The sequence below is a fragment of the Micrasema longulum genome, unplaced genomic scaffold (assembly GCF_059751315.1).
Source record: "Micrasema longulum isolate JH-2025_06_02 unplaced genomic scaffold, ASM5975131v1 h1tg001033l, whole genome shotgun sequence".
Taxonomy (NCBI): Eukaryota; Metazoa; Arthropoda; class Insecta; order Trichoptera; family Brachycentridae; genus Micrasema; species Micrasema longulum.
This window is the reverse complement of record NW_028278221.1, coordinates 23,518-43,119: the sequence shown is the minus strand read 5'-3', so window position 1 is coordinate 43,119 and position 19,602 is coordinate 23,518. Positions and strand designations below refer to the sequence as shown.

Genomic DNA, 19,602 nt, shown 5'->3' with positions numbered 1-19,602 from the left:
CACAATATACACAGATTATTTATTATTTTTACCACACTCAACGATGGTTAAATTATATAATAATGATAAGGTTGAAAAACAGACCAGCGAAGTTTATAATTTAAAAATAATACATATTAAATTACGTGCGTGTATATATGCAACAAATGTAGCAAAAATTTAACATATTAAGAAATAGTTGAGTAAAAAAATGTATTTATTTATTTAAAAAATGTATTTAATATTTTTTAAATATTAACTACTGATCGCAATCCGATGTGTCATCATTTTCGTTAAAAAACAAACCACTGTTTTCGGTGAAATCATCAAATGCAACGTCCCATTGCCAAAATGTATTCACTATTTTGCAAACAGACGTTATTCCATTCAATGCTGGCGATTGACGACACCTCTTCTTTAACCAATTTTTCGACAGAATTCAAGGTCATTTCAACATTTCTATATGCTACATGCCCCTTTATAATTGACCGAACCCCTAAAAAAAAGAGGATAATATTATTGTAATATATTAATATGAAAACTATATTTAATATTAAAAAAGCAACATCGCTGCTTAGAGAAATATCAATAAACCATGAATACTTCATTGTGTAAATATTATCAGTAAAAAAAATGAAAATACCCATTTTAAAAATATTTGCATTCATTAATACATTATTTATTTATAAAACTATTTATGAAAATATTTTTACGTTGTTAATTAAATTAATATTAACATACAATAATTACCTCCGTCAACGCTTTACGTTCATTATGGATGTACGAGTATTTATAAACATTTCACACGACTTCCTTGGTTTGTCCGCACAAAGCCCTTCCTTGTTCCAAGTTCGTATCTTCAGACATGGTCAATGTATTTTTCTTGAAATAAACAGACGTACGAACAGCTCGAGAGTTAGAAACGCACTGACAGGTATATTGTGAGCCCCTTGGAATGGACATTAGCCAATCAAACGACGTGATTTTACTAACACATTTACATACCTGCATATTACACAAATGATTTGTTTAAGTGTTAGTGTTGGAAAGGTTAAGTGGCGGGCACTCTACTTGTGTTAATACAATTTTCCCTGCTATATCCAATCTGCATATCACTCCACATATATCAGCTCTTCAAATATTCCAAACTCCCTCGCGAAAGCTAATTAATGTGTTGATTAATTGATTTACTAACGAGGTCACCTTTTGGAAAGGTAGGTTGAGGAGATTAGAACAGTATTGCCCACAACACAAAACACAATTTATTTATTTATTTTGTCATGTACCAAAAAAACTAAATACATTGATTCCTGAATATGAACAGTGGCGCACCCAGGATTTTTGAGGGAGGGGGGTTAAATTAAGTAGGCCTGTAACAAAAAAGATCTATTTGAAACAAAAATATTATTTTTTCCAAAAATATTGAACACAAATTTAAAATGCAAAACTAAACTTACTACTCTAATCTGATGTCTAGTCCACGAGGCTTTTCTGCTCGTTTACCCAAAATAGTATCAGGCGTTAGATCCATGGATCTGTAAAATGTATCAGTTTTAAACTGTTTTATCTATTTCCTCGGAAAAAACTACATAATACTCATATCGATCAGATGTTTTGACCATGTTCACATGTTCTAAATTACATCGAGACAACACTATTACGTAGGCAAAAAGGTCCATAACCCTTTGCCAGAATCGTGGAAAGACGGGAGTGTTGTCAAGTTACGGAAGGTGTTGACCTCGCTCTTTCATGACATTGGTCGTAGGGAGTCAAAAAAGTTGATGCATGCCACAGATTGGAGATTCTTACAGGATGTCTAAAATAGTATATAAAAAATAAGGAATATATTTATAGAAGACAACCATGATGTTTCGCATAAATAAATTGTCCATTTTTTTTATGAATGTATGTATGTGTATGCGCATGGGTGTATGTACGTGTGTGTGTATGTACATGTGTATATATGTGTATATATATATATACACATGTGTAAATATATTTGTATGTATATGAATCAAAATGTGCATGCGAATAAGTTTATATTTTGTTTGTCTGTGCTATATATTAATTTGTTAACTATTATAATAAATTTAAATGTAATTGCCTAGCTTGGAACGGGATATGTACCCTTGTTAGCTGGGCAAAGTGAACATGGAATTGTATTTTATAAAGAGTGTGAGTAAATAAATAAATAAATATAGTAGGTAGCAATCAATTTTGCAACGTAACCTAAAACCCCATGAACTTTACTAATTCAACAGCGGTACACCACGTGATTCAAAGATATTCCTAGCGATTGGTTAAGTTTTTAACTCTATCGGCGCATGCGTCATTATTTAAAGTATATTGAGTTGCCGATTATTTGTGAGCGTCAAATAAAATTACCAAAGGTCGAGTGCATAATAAATAACCAATAAATGTATGATCCCCTCTTGAGTGCGCCACTGCCCTTGAACATAGATGAACTAAAATGGTTATCTGTAAGAAGGAGACTTAAATTTAATATGTTGATATTTATACATAAATTTTTTCACGATAAATTACCAAAATATTTTAAGGATAAAGTTGTCTTAAACAAAAATTGTCATGAATATGCTACTAGACAAAAGGATAAAATAAGACTACCATTATTGAAAAGAGCTAAGTCGCAAAATTGTTCGATGTATAAGGGTTTAAAAATGTATGATGAGATGCCTGAATGTATGAAGAATGAAAAGTGTCTGAAAGAATTTAAAAATAAATGTATAAGTTACTGTAAGGAAATGTAAATATATATAGATGATATAAATGTAAATAATAGTTTATATTAGTTTTAATATAAGCTAACTTAAGAAATAAATAAAAAAAATAAAAAAATAGATTTAGTAGAGTTTTTCTTCTTGAATTATGTTATAAGTAGCTTAAAAATGAATTAGCATTTTTTTAAAGAACTTCATAAATAAATAAATAAATGTACTGTCAGGAATGGCATTATAAATAAGTTGTTTCTTTTAAATAGGATATAAATATTTAGTAAAATAAATTAAATCATCGTCATTCTCTTTCCGCACATAATGCTGCATAGGGCGCTCCATTGGTTCACCAATTGCAGCGTTTCTTGATGATTTTTGTTACTTGAAGGTAAGATGATCAGTCTTAGGCTTCAGTTGTCAGTCCAAGGACTATGAAATATTCTAGCGTAAAATACCTCTTTAAATAAATTTCTCATGTCAACTTTGTCGGGAATCGAACCCGAGACCTCTTGCACGGTGGACAAACGCGCTGACCACTACGCGATGAGGCCGACAAATTCAATGAAAAATCACCATAATTATCAAACAACCAATATTGCCAAAAAAAGAACTTACGAAGTTCGCAAAGAAACGGTTCGCAAAGAAAATTTTGAACAAATAAACGGGTGACAGCTCTACGCAGGACAGAATTGAATTGAAGGGTTTTTCTTTGTTTACAATGAGTAAGTACATTAATTAAGTAATTAACATTGATTTAACCCTTGTGTATCGGTTTTTTTTCTTAGTATTAATCTTGGAGCTTTGTTTTGTGATATGGTGAATTTGTTTTAAATGTTTAGTTCTCTGCAATATTTTTCATCATAGCTTTCAAGTGTACATATATGAAATATTAATAAAAGTATATATTTTAGTAATAATAAGATAACAGTTACCATATGGACATTCATGTGTTATGTTTGTAATGTTTTTTAAGACTAAATAAAAAAAAGAAAAAAAAAAGTTTTTTTTTTGAACCAATTACTTCGAAATAGCCGAAACTACTTACACATGTCCAAATATGCACTAACAGTGATCAGTTACTTCAAATGCATTATCATATTCAATATATATGAGTTCTTTACGACAAAGAACAAAATAGCGTATTGACCATTGGATGGAAAAGAAAGAATAAAACTTTACTGTGAAGTTTGATTAAAATCTTATATAAAATAAGAAAATAAATAAATATAATAAAATACATTACAAAAAACTAAAAATATTATTCTACAAACGACATCTACATATAAAAATTGTACTTGCTGTGGTGCCTTTGAAGTAGGTACCGCCAACCGTTGAGCATGGACAATAAATACGACAGGTTTGCAACACAGAGGATCAGTGACGTGGGTAAGCATATAAAAGCTTATTTCTTTAACAAATTACAACAGGGATGGAGAATACCTTAAATAAGGGAATATGGAAGTCAAAGCATTTACAGGGCTTATGACCTGTCATTGACTGGTTTAAGTGGCCACTTTACACACTGTGTAACATTCACCATTTTGCCTATGTTTGAACATCCATATTTCTTCAATCCTTCCATTTGTTGATTTTAGTGAAGTTAAAGAGCTGAAACCTTTATTGTTGTGAAGAGATTCATCTGACTGAATTATTTCACATTCTAGGCAACGCCTGAAAACAATTTTTCAATTTTTAAACTTCTTCTTGGACCAGTTGGTTTCATTACAATATTTGAGTTTGTCCAAATGTTCATAGACAAAAGACTGAACTTCATTATTTGCTTCTGCAGCTCGCCACCAACTACCGTGACAGCTGTCGACAGCTACGATGGAACTGTCGATGGAACTACCAACCAGCTGCCCCTGTTATAGTTTTAATTAAATTTAAATACATTTTCACTATAAAACTTTATAAAATTATAAATTTTACACCAGTTTTTATTATTTATATTCAAACAAAACTTATATTCTTATAATTGTTATTACCTTATACTTAAATGATTTTAATATAAATTCTTTTATTTCCATAATTACATAAAATCATGATTTACAACCCCTACTTACACTTGTATATAACATATATATTTGTTTATTCTCCCACCAGTATGATGATGTCGGTCACGACGAAACCCGGTCACTGGTAAAAAATTAAAAAGAAAAAAAAATATAAATAAAAGTAGAATAAAACTTTATACGTATTTTTATTATTATAATTAAAATGCAGTTCCACCAAGAAATGTCAGAAGAAAAACTCAATATATTAATTTAAGTTACTTAAAATTTTTGGTTTATTACACACGAAAATACAGAAATTAAACAAAGAATACTTTATGGTGAATTTGAATACTGGTGAAGACAGAGAAGGGCGAGTGACGTGTTACGCGCCCTTGTATAGGTCCACTGGGCACTGCGGCCATAGACAACAACACATCCTCGTTTCTCCCTCTCTGGTCCCCACAATACTAATAAGTACAAAAAAAAGATTTTTTTACTCGACAATAGACCCTTCTTTTTTAAAAAAAGGTGATATTTTCTTATCACATAATACTATAGTGCGTCTATTTTTAAGGATATAAAATCAGTTTCGTTTCGAAGATTGGCTGTGGGTGCAGAACGTTTTATTATTTTTATAATCTCGGTATTTTTCAATCCTTTCAATGTGCATATGTCATGTATTGTGGGCTCCACATAACTGGTGCAAACTACAAATAACTGCGTACGTATAGTATAGAGTCCCCAATGTATTATGTTTTTGCAAAGGGTTTGCAAATTTTAAAAATAAAGCTCAGCATTAATTTGGTAAGCCTCTTCAACAAGAATTTTCGCTAAAAGATATTTATTTATTTATTCATTCAAAATTACACTCGTTTACATATTCGTGAATTTATTAAGCATTTTTAGGCTGTGCCAGTGTTAAACCACATTAATTAACAATAAAAAATACATAATAAATGAATGAACAGTTGTTCCAATACATGAAGGTGCTGGATATGAGACAACTTAATTGGTCTTTTTATGTTAAAAATTGTTGTTTTTAGTACTTATTTTGTATGACAGTATGTTTTCTAAATAAAATAAAATTAAATTAAAATAAAATAAAACTATACCTATAAGAAGCACTTACGCACTTCTGGTCGAACAATAAAGAGAGGTCTCAGAAAAATGTCCGTACGACTTTTGCTCAGAGATATCTCTCATTTATGGCACCGAGAGTGTTCAATATTTTGAAAGAGCGTATTAAGCTCTCAAGGACAAAAACTATTTTCAAGAAAGTTGTTAAGGACTAGATTTTCCTTAGTGGGAGGGATTTGAGTAGGAAACTCCTTGATGATTTTCCGAATGTTTGAGTTTACTGTTTTCAATATTGATGCGCCATAAATATATATGTATTCAAAAAAATATTTTTTATGTTTCTGATTCCATATTTGTGGTGATATACTCATGTGTCTGTGTCAACTAATTGCTAGTCCCATCTCAACACAAGACTTTTAGTCCCATGGAGTTGGGACTTATGTCTTTGTGGATACCATATGCTCCAAGCTGTACAATAAACTTATGTATGTGAATAAATAAATAAATAAGTAAATAAATTCAATTATAAAAGCATGTGATGCAAAATAATAACAATCCAGAAAAACATCGGGTGATCGGGTTGTGGTACCGTGGCTAGTGTCTCGGACTCACGGCGCAAAGGTCCGTGGTTCGGATCCCACTCTACTCCAACTTGATACCATTTTCTAATAGTGAGTTATTTATGTAGAATTCGTTGCAAATGGCCGTCAAAATGAACTATTTGGGTAAATTATAAGAACGCAAATATTAAAAAAAAAAAAAAATAATTAAATAAATTTTACACCAAAATTTACACAAAATATAATGTTTTGGTAGCAATTAGTATTTTAAGCGTATGCGTATTCGCTTTGAAAGAACATACATAATTTTAGGTTCGATGTTAAACGTAGTTGACCCGATAATTACTCTTTGACGAAAATCCTTTGACCGCAGCTAACTACGGGATCATAAACTGAAATGCATGTTGTGTCCAGTGCTAGTGATTTCTATACGGTATTTTGTTTACACTTCTGTGGTTTCGTTTCAGTTTTTTGATCACTATAAAATACACAGTACGAACTAATGACGGTTGAAAAAAATACATGTGATTGGCTCCAAATCAAAAGGAGATCCAGCGCAGTGCAGGATAGGACCGCAATGCGTATTTATTTATTTATACTTTTACAATGTTTGTATTCTTTTTTTATACAGAATAATGTTCCCTCACTGGGGTGTCCCGTGCCGAGGGAAACATTTAACAAAATGTGGAACATGCCTTAAATTTGTTATTTTAAAAATTATTAAACTTAATGTATCGAAATGATATTTAATGTTTGAAACATGAACAAACTAGTATCGAAAAGATATAATAATTAATATTTAAATCATCATCATTCACTTTCCGCATATAATCGTGCATATGGCACTGCATCGGTACACCAATCGCAGCGCATCTTGATCATTTTCGTAACATGAAGGTAAGATGATCGGTTTTTCGCTTCAGGTACCAGTCCAGGGGCTATGAAATATTCTGGTGTGAAAACACCCTTTTAAATAAATATCTCGTATCAACCATGTCGGCAATCAAACCCGAGACCTCTTGCATGGTAGGTAAATGGTCTGACCATTACACCACGAGACCGACAAAGGCTGGCAACTTCAGACTGGTAGAATAAATTTGTTTAAAAAAATAAGTGCAAGTGTATGGAAGTATTTTTAATTAAAATATAAGTTTACTAATGTTAGTAAATATTAGAATATAACCACTTAACTACTTTTTCGGCCTACCGGTTTCGTGACGTATCCGTCTCTTCGTCAGGACACTCACTATACCAACAGGTAAATACTAAAATACACCACCTTCACCATCACCGTAGTATATATATATATATATATATATATATACACATATATTTATATAGTATTTCCAAAAATACATAAATCAAATGCAGATTCATAGAGATGCGAACGCCACCGTGTCTAAACATGACAAATTAAGAATAAATAATAACTTTAAGTTATTATATCTTTACAATGAAATTCCATCATGCATTGTGAATAAATAACTTAAGTAAGAAAAAAAAAGTATTGAAAAGAGTTAAAGTTATTTTGAATTCTTAAAATAATAAACAGTATTTTATCATCATCATCGCGCTCTTATTCACACATAAAGGTACATAGGGCACTGCGGAAGAACACATAATGAAATAAACTTGTTTTTTTTTATATAACGCTTAAGTACTGTCTTAAGCTTCAGGTGCCACGCCACTCCTTACAAACAAAAATTTCATGTGGGATTTCATTTCAGGAATCGAACCCAGGAGTTCAGGCATAGTAGGCAAACAGTCGGGGGTTTCACCCTTGATTTCCTTTTTCAGGATTTTTACCTGGCAATAGCCCACCGAGTCAAGAACACTCGTCCAGGGTTCTGGTTCCATTTCACACACAGAACTGTATACTTAATCCGCCGTACACAGCTAAAAATCATTATGCTACATTTATGCGGATAAGGAAAAGAAGACGATATAAGTTTGCCGCATTTCGAAGGACCCTGATTAAAAGGAATTACGTTATCATAATATAAATGGTGAGATCAAATTTAATGGAAACTGGAATGTAGCAGTTTTGAAACTACGTGTAACGGATACCAATGGAAAGGCAAGTCTCACTGTATTATTTTTCAGAAAATCTAGCAGCAAAAGTGTTCGCTGGCTTGACTCGCTGACATAAATAACTATGTAAAGTTTACCTCCGACAATAGCCATTCATTTGAATATTTGAGATCATACTGTTATTTCAGTGTTATGAAATATGTGTTTTAGAGGATACCTTAGAGATTTGGCGTCATATTTGATAGAAAACTTTTTTTTTCACAGCACTGAAATGAATTCAAACAAAGCAATGCGAATTCTTGGGTTTGTCGTTAGAAATTCGAAACATTTTAACATAATTAATTCAATTAAATTATTTTACTACTTACTAATGAGGTCTCAGTTAGAATTCGTATCTTAAATCTGATCACCTTTTTAAAATGTAATTAAAGATAATTAAGAGGAAAAGTTCTTATTATATATGAACTAAAATATTTTTTTTAATGACACCATTATTTTGTATAATTGATTATGTGTGAATCTTAATTTGTATAATTTATATTTTAAAAATTATTTCTGATTATCTTTTTTGAATTGTATTCTTTTGAATTTTACTATTGATTACTTATATCTTTTTTCTAGATTGTTATTCTATTGCATCACATGTCATAATTATTTAATCTAATTAATTTTACTATGTATTTTAATTGTTAATTATTATGGCTTGACACGGGCATAGCCTAAAATGCCTTAATAAGTTCATTAATATTTAAACTAGTGTAACTTTAAATTAATAAATAAATAAATCTCCCCCTTTCTGATATATCATATGATTTGTTGACGCATAGTTGATAGTAGCTGATGTTACACTACATAATATTGTGAATTATGTTACAGATTGTCCATGCTTGGTTAATGAAATAAACTGAAGCATTCCATTTAAGACCACCAGACTTAGATGTACTTTCCACTCAATTTTTTTTCATCTAAATGACAGTAAATTTAACGATCTTTTAAAAATATTTGATACTTCGCCTACTGTAATCAAATAAAAAATGTCAAGTACAACACAATAAGTTGTCAGCAATAAAAATGTTTTAATTAGTCACTCCTTTACTACTTATTTACTATATTGATGAAAGTGCTTTTCCATATTTGTTTATATAAATATATGGGCGTATTTTTCATTTTTTTATTTCGGTATTATCCATTCAGTTCTTAATTTTCAATTTATAATAACTACATTGAGTACCTTCAAAAGTCATTCAAATGACATCTATTGTATTTTTTCAACTAAAGTTAATAATTTAATTAAGTGGAAATAAAAATCTGAAGTCCGCAATGTTTTAATTAAAAAAAACATCAGTTGGCATAGCTATAGTTGGAGAACCGGCAATCGATGCAGGCTACTTTTTATCCTGAAAAAAAAATCGTTCCATATGAAATTTCTCATTGTTAAACGACAAAACGAATAAATTGAACAATTTCTTAATACCACGCGAGCTAAGCCGAGAGTAAAAGCTAGTATTTATTTATTCATACAAATACATATATATTACAAAAATAAATAAATAACTTATCCCTAACTCTATGAAGAAAAGAGCCCTGTATTGAGTTGGGTTACAACATAATGGAAAGAAATTACATGAAGCATGTACATAAATATATAAATGCTAGCTAACGTAGTCCGCTGAAAAATCTAATCGGGTTGTGGTCCCGTGGCTAGTGTTGCGGACTCACGGATCAGAAGTATGAAGTTCAAACCTCACTCTATTTAAACCTCACTCACGTTTGTTATTTACAACTCGATGAAAATGACCCCGAAAATTGAAGTATTCGGGTAAATCATAATATCGAAAATATTTATTTTACTTATGTAAAAAAAGCGCATAAATAAAAATACAAAAACATCTAATCTAATGAAATGAAGAAACGCTTCATTTATACATTTATTTGGTATACGAACATTGAAAAATAACATACGAAATCATACAAAACATTAATTAAAACATGCATTTTAAAAACATCTATAAAATTTTATTTTGGAAACCAACAGTTCTACGTACAAATAGTAAATAACAAAATATATTTTATTAACTCAAAACTAATAACAGATTTCTACAAATTGTACAAAGTTAATAAAGAAAATATTAAACATGTATAGTATATGAATTATAAATGCACCCAGAGTAAAAAAAGGTCGAGCTTTAATATTTATATTTCTGCTTTAATTGACAGAAAAATAGTTTATTTTTGCGGTTTTGCGGTCGGTAAAATATACAGTATTAAATTAAGTAAAAACAAAAAACATCACCAACGTGTCCTTGCTAAAATGACGGAAACTCGTTAAGTATTTTTCGTTAAATAATTTGAATGAACAACTACGGTATTCATTCTTTCCTGGATAATTTGGATAGCGGAGAATTCACATTCTATTTTTCACTTTTGTCTATTTATATCAACCCATATCTAAGGTAAAAAAAACAACATAAATTCATAATATATGATTTCCTTATATAGGTGTATTGGGGACTCCATCATTATTTTTTCACATAACTCTCATTTCATATTCATTCATTGTATTCTGGGGAGGGACGAATAGAAAAAATTCACTTAATATTCTCCTGCGTCTGCAAACTTGTAAATATGTAAAATTCCCCACTAGAATATTCCATAACTATGTAGGTCCTGAAGGAAATTATAAAGTAATGTGGATAATTAAGAATATTGCAAAACACCGCAGTTCTGCGTCCGAACCTCTATTATAGAACATTCTGGTTATTTATTGCAATTAATGAACATTTCAACACATTTAAAAAGGAAATTAGAATTTCCTCCAATTTTCAGGAGGAATGGAGCTGTTTGTTTGGAGTCATATATTTATTATTATTTATTAGAATAACTTATATAGCGCCATTTTCGTAATATAATACCCCACGGGCGCTTTACAAAGTGATTATATAAAGATATATATTCAACCCTTATTTGTTTATAAATTTGTATAAACCACTTAATTTTTTTAATTACACTTCGACCGGTTTCGAGGTTACTACCTCATCGTCAGGAATTTAACTAACTTATAATTACACGCGTTGCTATTTATATAGTAAAATATTGTATGAAAGAGACAGAAAATTGAAAGAAAGAGAGAGAAAGAAGATAAAATAAAACATAACGGGAATAGTAAAAGAGGACTCGAAGTTAAATTTAATTGATTATTTATTATTTGAAGTTTTTGATTAATGGCTTTACTAATTTCTAATCGTTCTAAATTATCTAAACGAAAACCATTTTTATTGACATGCAAAATTTCTACACACGTTTCTTGATTAAATTCATGGTTTTCGGATATAAGTAATTTGGGCAATTTAAACAATTTAATTTATAAATTTGTCGAAACCGGCCGAAGGGTAATTAAAAAGTGGTTTAAACAAATTTATAAACAAATAAGTGTAAAATGTCATACCACAAAGTGAAAAATGTTTTTGATAACAATAATATAAATATTCAATTTTAACTTTTTTAATATAAGAAAAACAATTTACTTTGTTACCACATGCTAATGATTTATTTAAATGATTAAGAGAACAAGTGGGTTTTAAGTGTTATGTTATAGAAACATACATTCAACAATGATAAAATTACATAATAAAGCTACGGTCGAAAGACATAGGTACCAGCAAAGTTTCTCAATAAAAATCATACATATTAAATCATGGGACATTCTTAAACGTGTGTTTATATATGTAAGGGTGTGTTTGTGTGCGAGGGTGTGTATTTGTGTATATATGTAGGAGAGTAAGTATTCAGGTGTGAGTAAAAAATAGTCATAAAATATGTTCAAAACTCATTTGTCCACCGCAGCTGCTCCAAATTAAACTGTTATCTAGTTAAAATATTTTTAATACGAAATTTTATGATTTAAAAAAAGTTTTTGACAGACTTCAAATTTCTTTTTAGTTTATTCAGAAAAAATACAATTACATTATTTTACAACAAAATACATTTTTAAAATTTATATTTAATCATTACGTAAAACAAAAAACAATTCGTGTGTACTTAAAATATTGTGTTTTTTTTTTGTAAAAAATCTACCGTATTTTCGATGAATGACACATAAAAAAAGAATTATGAACATTATTGTTGACTGACAAGACTGTTCAAGAAAGATTGAATATGTTGAATTTCTGATTATATCATTTGTTCATTTTATTAAATAAAAATATTCCTCTGTAAGTGTAACAATGTTGTGCTCTTGTTGTTTTTAATTTTAGAATTGAGATATTACCAATTGTTCTAGGTCTCGTACTTACGTGTTGTGAGGTAGAAACACTACTACGTATGTATTCCGTATGTACGTAGTAGTGTTTCTAAGTTGTCAACATTGTCTTTATGGATTTGAAGTAAACGACTCTTTTTGAACAGCGATTTTACATCTAGAACCCTAAATTTGTTACACAATTACCGAGACAATATCTAAATTTATGACTGGATTGGCCATTTCATCGACTACCGGAAATAATTTGTTACGAGCGGAAAGGGGTTGCAAGGTGACGTCACAGCGGTGCGCGTGGGAATCTCAATTTGGTCTTGTGTGGGCTCGGCGCGTGCTCAGTTCAGTTGGATCTCCGGAACGAGTTGGTCGATTTTACTGATCAAGAAACACCACAATTGACTTAACGTTTGTACGTCAACTTAGTACGATTATTGTGCTCCACGTTTCATATTTAAGTTTTTGTTCTTCTTCGATTACACATCTGCTCCTATATGGAGCATGTGGACATCACCAGTTGCCTCCCCAGATTCTTTATCGGCAGTCAGCTCTCTCACATCCTTCCACGTTAATCCAGGGCCCCTTATTTCCGATATTATTATGAAGTCGAAAAATCATCATCGACGGCCTTCCACTTAACTTCAACTTGGGTTTACGCTCTCCCGAGGCATGCGTAGTACGTGTTTAAGCCAGGTATAATGCCGCATCCTTATGGCGCTCGTTATAGGAGGCTGCTGCGTCCGTTCTCGAACTTCAATGTTAGTTATTAAACCACACCACCTTATACCTAATATTCTCCTCAACCACTTCCCCTTAAAACTTGAAAGTTTGGTGTTCTGATCTTTGGTATGGTGCCAAAATAGGAGTACTGGCATTATAGACTAGAGTTCTAAACAACACGCATCATGCTACAAGTTGCTCCAGCAATTTCTTGGCGGGTTGCGAGCTCTTTGTGCATGCTTCCATCCTCAGTTATGAGAACTCCCAAGTATTTAAAGCTGTCAAGTTTCTCGATCCTCTGTCCATTATTATAGATATGCTGATTAGGGTCAGGATAGGATTTGTTGCACATGATCTTAGTCTTTTTGGTATTAATATCAAAACCCAGACGAATAGAGTTTTTCTGCAGTTCATCAATAATTTTCTGAAAATTATCAACAGACTTTTCAAGAAGAACCGCATCGTCAGTTCACTCCCAAGCCTTGATCAGGTGGTATTGATTTACATAATATAAAATCCATCAGTATGATGAATAAGAGCGATGTAAGGACGCAGCTTTGCCTCACTCTAATGGAGACCCTGAACCAATCAGTCAATGAGCTGCCGATTCTCATAAGACAATTGCTGTCTTTGTGGAGCGTATTTATAACAGCTCTAATCTTAAGAGGAATACCGTACGCATCGTGAATTTTCTAAAAAGATGGTTGATATGGACTATCAAATACTTTTTTGTAGTCAATTAACATGCGATGGGTGAGTTCGTTTTTCAATTTCAATCTTATACGTGTAATATAGATATGGTCCGCACACGACTCACTAGGAGTAAAACCAGTTTGGTTGACTTTTAGAATCTGCAGTACAGGAGCTTGTAATCTGTCCTAGATTATGTATGCAAGAACATTTCCTGAAACGCTCAGCAGAGTTATTCCGCGGTAATTATTGCAATCTAAAGGATCGACTTTCATGTGAATTGTAATGATTGTAGCATTGATTTAATCCCTCGGACAACGTTTTTCATCCCAGATTCTTTATAAAAAAGTGTAGAGGCTGAACAATTGCATCTAAACTACCTTTTATCAGCTCGGGACTAATTCCATCTTCACTCAGCGATTGCCTATTCTTCTGGCTTTTTACTGCCTTGCTGATTTCACCAGTGGTTAGGAACGGTCAAGGATATTGGCAGCTCTAGGGATATTTATATGAACAACCTCTGCCAGAATATCAATAGGTACAATGGAAGTGGGCGATTAAAGACCCTGCCAAAATGATTTTTCCAAATGTCGCTCATTCGCTCCATATCAGACTCAACAACCCCACTGAGATTGCGAACAGAACCCAGGAACGGTGTTGTCTTGCCACATATTTGGCGAGTGATTTTAAATAGCGCTTTAGTCATTTCTGCGAGATGCCTCTTCTGCTGCACTTATTTGAGAATTTAAGAAGCGACGTTTGGCCGTGCGAGCAGATCTCTTGACAATTTTGTCTTGGTATCAGTAACTGTTTCCAATAACAACAATTTGATTGGGGTTTTTTTCACTATCTCAATAATTTCAGTTTTGCTCGCTTTTTATTTTCATTCCAAGTACTATTTGATATCCACTGCAGACGCACGCTTTCCTTAGGTCGTAGAACAGTTTTTTTGGACAACATAATTGAGGTCTTGAGAGTTTGCTACTGACTTTCAATGTAGTTCGTTAGAGTTAAGGAGTTATGACTGCCATTTGTATTTTCTAGATTTGCTAGAACATTAGTGTAAAAATGTTGTGCAGGGGCGAGAATTTTCAGTTTTTCGACGTCGATGGGCTTTGGCATATTTGGTTAGCAATGCAGTGGAGCTAAAGGTAAATTTAGCTAACGAGCAGCTCGTGTTGATTGTGTAAATCGGCTCCGCGATAAGCCCTAACGTCTAGCAATTTCCGCCTGTGTGTTGAGCAGTAAAACAGGTGGTCAATTTGCGATTTTGTGCGACCATCTGGTGAGGTTCATGTATACTTGTAAATGTTCTTATGAGGAAAGATAGTACCACCAATAATTAGCACATTTAGAGTAGCCAATTTCGTAAGTTTCACACCATTTTCATTAGCACCACTGAGACCATAATTCCCCATGATTGCAGGACCTACTATAGAGATATTCCTTACCCTAGCAATAAGGTCAACAATGAAAAATGCACGATCTCGTCTGGGTAACCCAGATAATGCATATGTTTGGATAATTCAAATCAGAAAAGTGGTCTTTGACAGAGGCGTCTGAACCCTCTGTAAGAAGCATAGCACTGAACGACAGTGATGGAGCTATCGGGCGTCTTGAAAGTAGCAAATATCAGCTGATCCAAGATAGGTTCCCACTTCACAAGGCAGCGAGATACCTTGTACGGCATTAATGTAGCCACTCCTTGGCGATAGTATTGGTCCTGGCTAGAATATAGATACGTGTACTCGTCCATCAATTTTTTACCCGCCCCGTTAAAATTGCATTTCTTAATTAAGTGCACCCCTGTTGGTAAAAAAAGCAAAGTTTGACATTTACAAAAAAATGCCATATTTGAAAATCAATTATATTTAGCTTTGGAATTCAATCATAAATAAGTACCTACTTTACGATGGAAAATTACATCAGCTTTTTCACATTTATCCAAACAGTTTTTATTTTATTTATTATATATACGGCATAAGCCAACAACAACAGTTGCATGAAGAAACATAAATACAAGAAACTGAACAAAAATAACATAAAACTATTTAGCAAAGACAAACAACGCCAATAAAATGATAATATACAATTTATTAATAAAAACGAAAGACATAAGACTTCGAGCTAAACCATGCCAATCCAACTTCATCCCACACTGTTTAAGTCGCGAAGAGATCTACAAAAAGCTGAAAGATCTATTCTAAAGAATTCCAAGTCGTGTGACGAATTGACTAATCTACACATTCTGGACATTGGGGCATAAAAACGAAAAGTTGTTTGTAGAAGATTTAATAAAAAGCAGATTTTGACTTGTGGTGACATAATTGGGAACATGAAAAGAAATTAATCGCAACACAGATAGAACATCACTTATAGCATTAAGTATTTTGAAAATGGATATAAGGTCCATCTCAGTTCTACGTTTCTCCAATGAAGACAGATTAAGAGATTGCTTTGTTTCAAAATAGGAATAATTTACCCCTTTGTAATCCGCTCTTTTTATTAGAAAAGTTTTTACATGTTTTCGCTTAACGTTCAGGAAATTTTGATTAAATTTTAAATTAAATGTCAAGCTCATGTTAAAACCCGGCTGGCGGTTAAAAAACGACTAAATACGCATTGGGCATGAGTTACATGTCATAATTTTAGAGGGCTCTGGGTGCGTCGGTGTGTATTAATAAGTCGATGGTTACGTAAAAGCAGTATGAAGTCAAGTTTAGTATGTGTACTTAATAACGTTTAATCTTAAGAGGAAACGCGGTCTTACCTTTCTTCATACAAACGATTCCCATATTTTCTCTCTAGGTTATGGCACAGGAGTAATATTTTTGTACGCTCTATAGATAATTACCATTGGGGTGTTTTCATTGTTTTTTTTTGATAAATAGTTTACTATAGGAACTAGAACAATCCAAAAACCCATAAAAACGCCCAGCTTTATCTACTGTCCTCGGGCGCACGGTATACAAATAAAACTATTTTTTTAAAAACCCAATACGTATTGATATAAAAAAAATATATTCTGATACTCTATTTAAAAAAATAATAAAATCAGTTTACTTTCTAGAGATGCGGAAAATGAGACAACAAAACGTTGATTATATATATTCTTGCAAAATGTCTGACATGCGGTTGTTTTATTCGCACAGTATCGGGGAGACGTTACAGGAAAACAATGTTGATATACCTATTTTTCAAAATTCCCTGTCACTTCATATCCTCACAATTTATGTAATCCGAAACACAATAATAATAACATACCTAATTTTAACAAAATATAATAATTGACATCAGACTTTCGATTGTACTCAAATCTAGCAATAGGAAAGGATTGCCGAGTTCAGCTCGTTGACAATAAAAAAGAAACACATATAATTGTATCAAGAAAAATATTTAAGTACATTTTGTTCTAACAAAAATGTGTTATCTAAATGAGAAATAAAAAATACTTTTAAAAAAGAAAAATCACTCGCCGACGCCGACGTTACATGTATTATTTTTTTTAAAAACTAGTATAAAAAATATTTATACTTTAATAACAAAATATTTATTTCTATAAATATTTATACTGCCACCATATTTGCATCGTTTGCTTAGCGTGTGACTTTAACGAACTTATTTCCTTTAGTCCTAGATTTACCCCTCCCTTATTCTTAAAAGCGTTTTTATTTATAGTGTTTGGTAAAAAGAGTTTTTTGGCTTATGTATTGTTGACATATTTAGTTATAAAGATGTTAAACTTGCTTTGTTTCGTTCTTGTTCTATATGTCCTTTTTTAGAAAAATGATAATTTAAATTTTATTCCCGAATTGAGTTTTGGTATCTCCTGGAAATGTAATTCATATTCATACTTTGTATTTTATGATTTAAAAATAAAAAAACACGTATAAAAATATTATTTCTGTTGTTTTTCCCAGTTAAAAAACATATATATATCAAAATTACAACTCTGTGTGTTTTCGATACCATGGCAATGGCTGCCCTCAGCAAAAATCCTGAAAAAATACGCAAGTTAGATTCAGCATGAAATATTTAATGTCTCCTGGACTAGTGCCTAAGCGTGAGATTGCTCTATTCACCACCGGGTATGCATAAGGGAAGATGATTACGATAATGAGACTTTTCTTAAGAGGAAATGTTTTAGCTTGCTTATAAGATTTTGACAATGAGCCCGTATCACAGCCCCAGGTACGGTTTTCTTTGTGATTTTTTCTTAAGCCTAGATGTTTTGTGATATGAACTCACTTGAATTTGCACATGAAAATATTAGCCAGGGGGGTTTCGTTCAAAAATAATTAGCATTGAGCCGGAGTCGAGGGAAATAAAGGGTACACGGCAAGAAATGGCTCATTAACAAATTACGAACTTCTCAACAGAGCAGAAAGAATAATAAAACCGTATTTGTGGAACTCAAAGTTCGTGACATATTTTTATTCAAATAGATTTTACATTAAAGTAATTTGTATTTTTACATGAAATAGCAGAAAAAAACTTACGAAAACGTCTTTAACTTTTTTTAAAATCACATATATTCAGAACAACAAAGAAACAAAGCACTTTTAACATCATAACTAAATAATCTCTAAAATCTTTATCTTGTTTTGAGGTAGCGATTTTTTAATTTTTTTTTTGGCATAGCTTTGATTTTATTTAGTTTTATTTAATTTAATTTGTACCTGTATGTAGTATAAGAAAATGTGTTGGAATGAACTATATACGTATATCTTTATATATATATAATTCGTTTCTACGTGTGATGTCACTGAACTCCTAAACGGCTTAACCGATTTACGTGCGGTTTTCAGAGAAATATAGATCTTTGCGCTGTGCGTGTTCTTAGATATTAAAATCTTCAATCTAATATTTAAAAAATAAGTAAGAAGCATAAATGTTATATTCATCGATCTATTAGGGTTGCAACGAGGAGAATGAATTTTAAAAAAAATGGAAAGATTTTTAAATAATTTAATTTTGAATGTTTACAAACAGTATTTTTTTTGTAGATCTTAATCACATTCTTTCCTTAAATTCCGCATAACTTCTAACCATTTATTTCTTTTTACTGGATTTTTGATAATACTAGAATAATATTAAGTTCAATAGATTTTTAAAAATCATATTCCTACATAAGTACACCCTTCTGTTGGTGAGAAGACCGGAGTTTGACGATTGCAAAAAGAATGCCATATTTGAAAAAATATTTATTTTAAGTTTTTGAATTCAACCATAAACAAGTACCTAGGTAACTACTTCAATTCAATATCTGAATATTAACCGTTTTTAGTTTTGAAATTTAATCACAAACAAGTACCTAGGTACCTATTTATCAATGAAAAGTCATTTTCCAAGCTAATAGCAGTCAAACCAACGTTCGGGCAGATCAACGTCTGTCGGGTCCACTAGTAATAAATAAATAAATACACTTATTACAACAATACATAAGCCAAAACACTTTCAATCTAGGACTAACGGAGATAAGGTCGTTAACATCACATGCTACGCAGACGATGCAACTATGGTGGCAGAATCAGAAGATCATTTACAACGCATCTTACATAAGTGTC

General features: G+C 31.7%; 1 long non-coding RNA gene across 1 annotated transcript; it reads right to left on the bottom strand.

Annotated features, from left to right (window-relative positions):
• Positions 1 to 195: 195 nt before the first annotated feature.
• LOC148277426 (uncharacterized) lies at positions 196 to 895 on the bottom strand. The gene is made up of 2 exons (XR_015823476.1): positions 730 to 895; positions 196 to 475 (listed from the first exon to the last, which is right to left on the bottom strand). It is a non-coding gene; the product is annotated as an uncharacterized LOC148277426 (long non-coding RNA).
• Between the last annotated feature and the right edge of the window lie 18,707 nt (positions 896 to 19,602).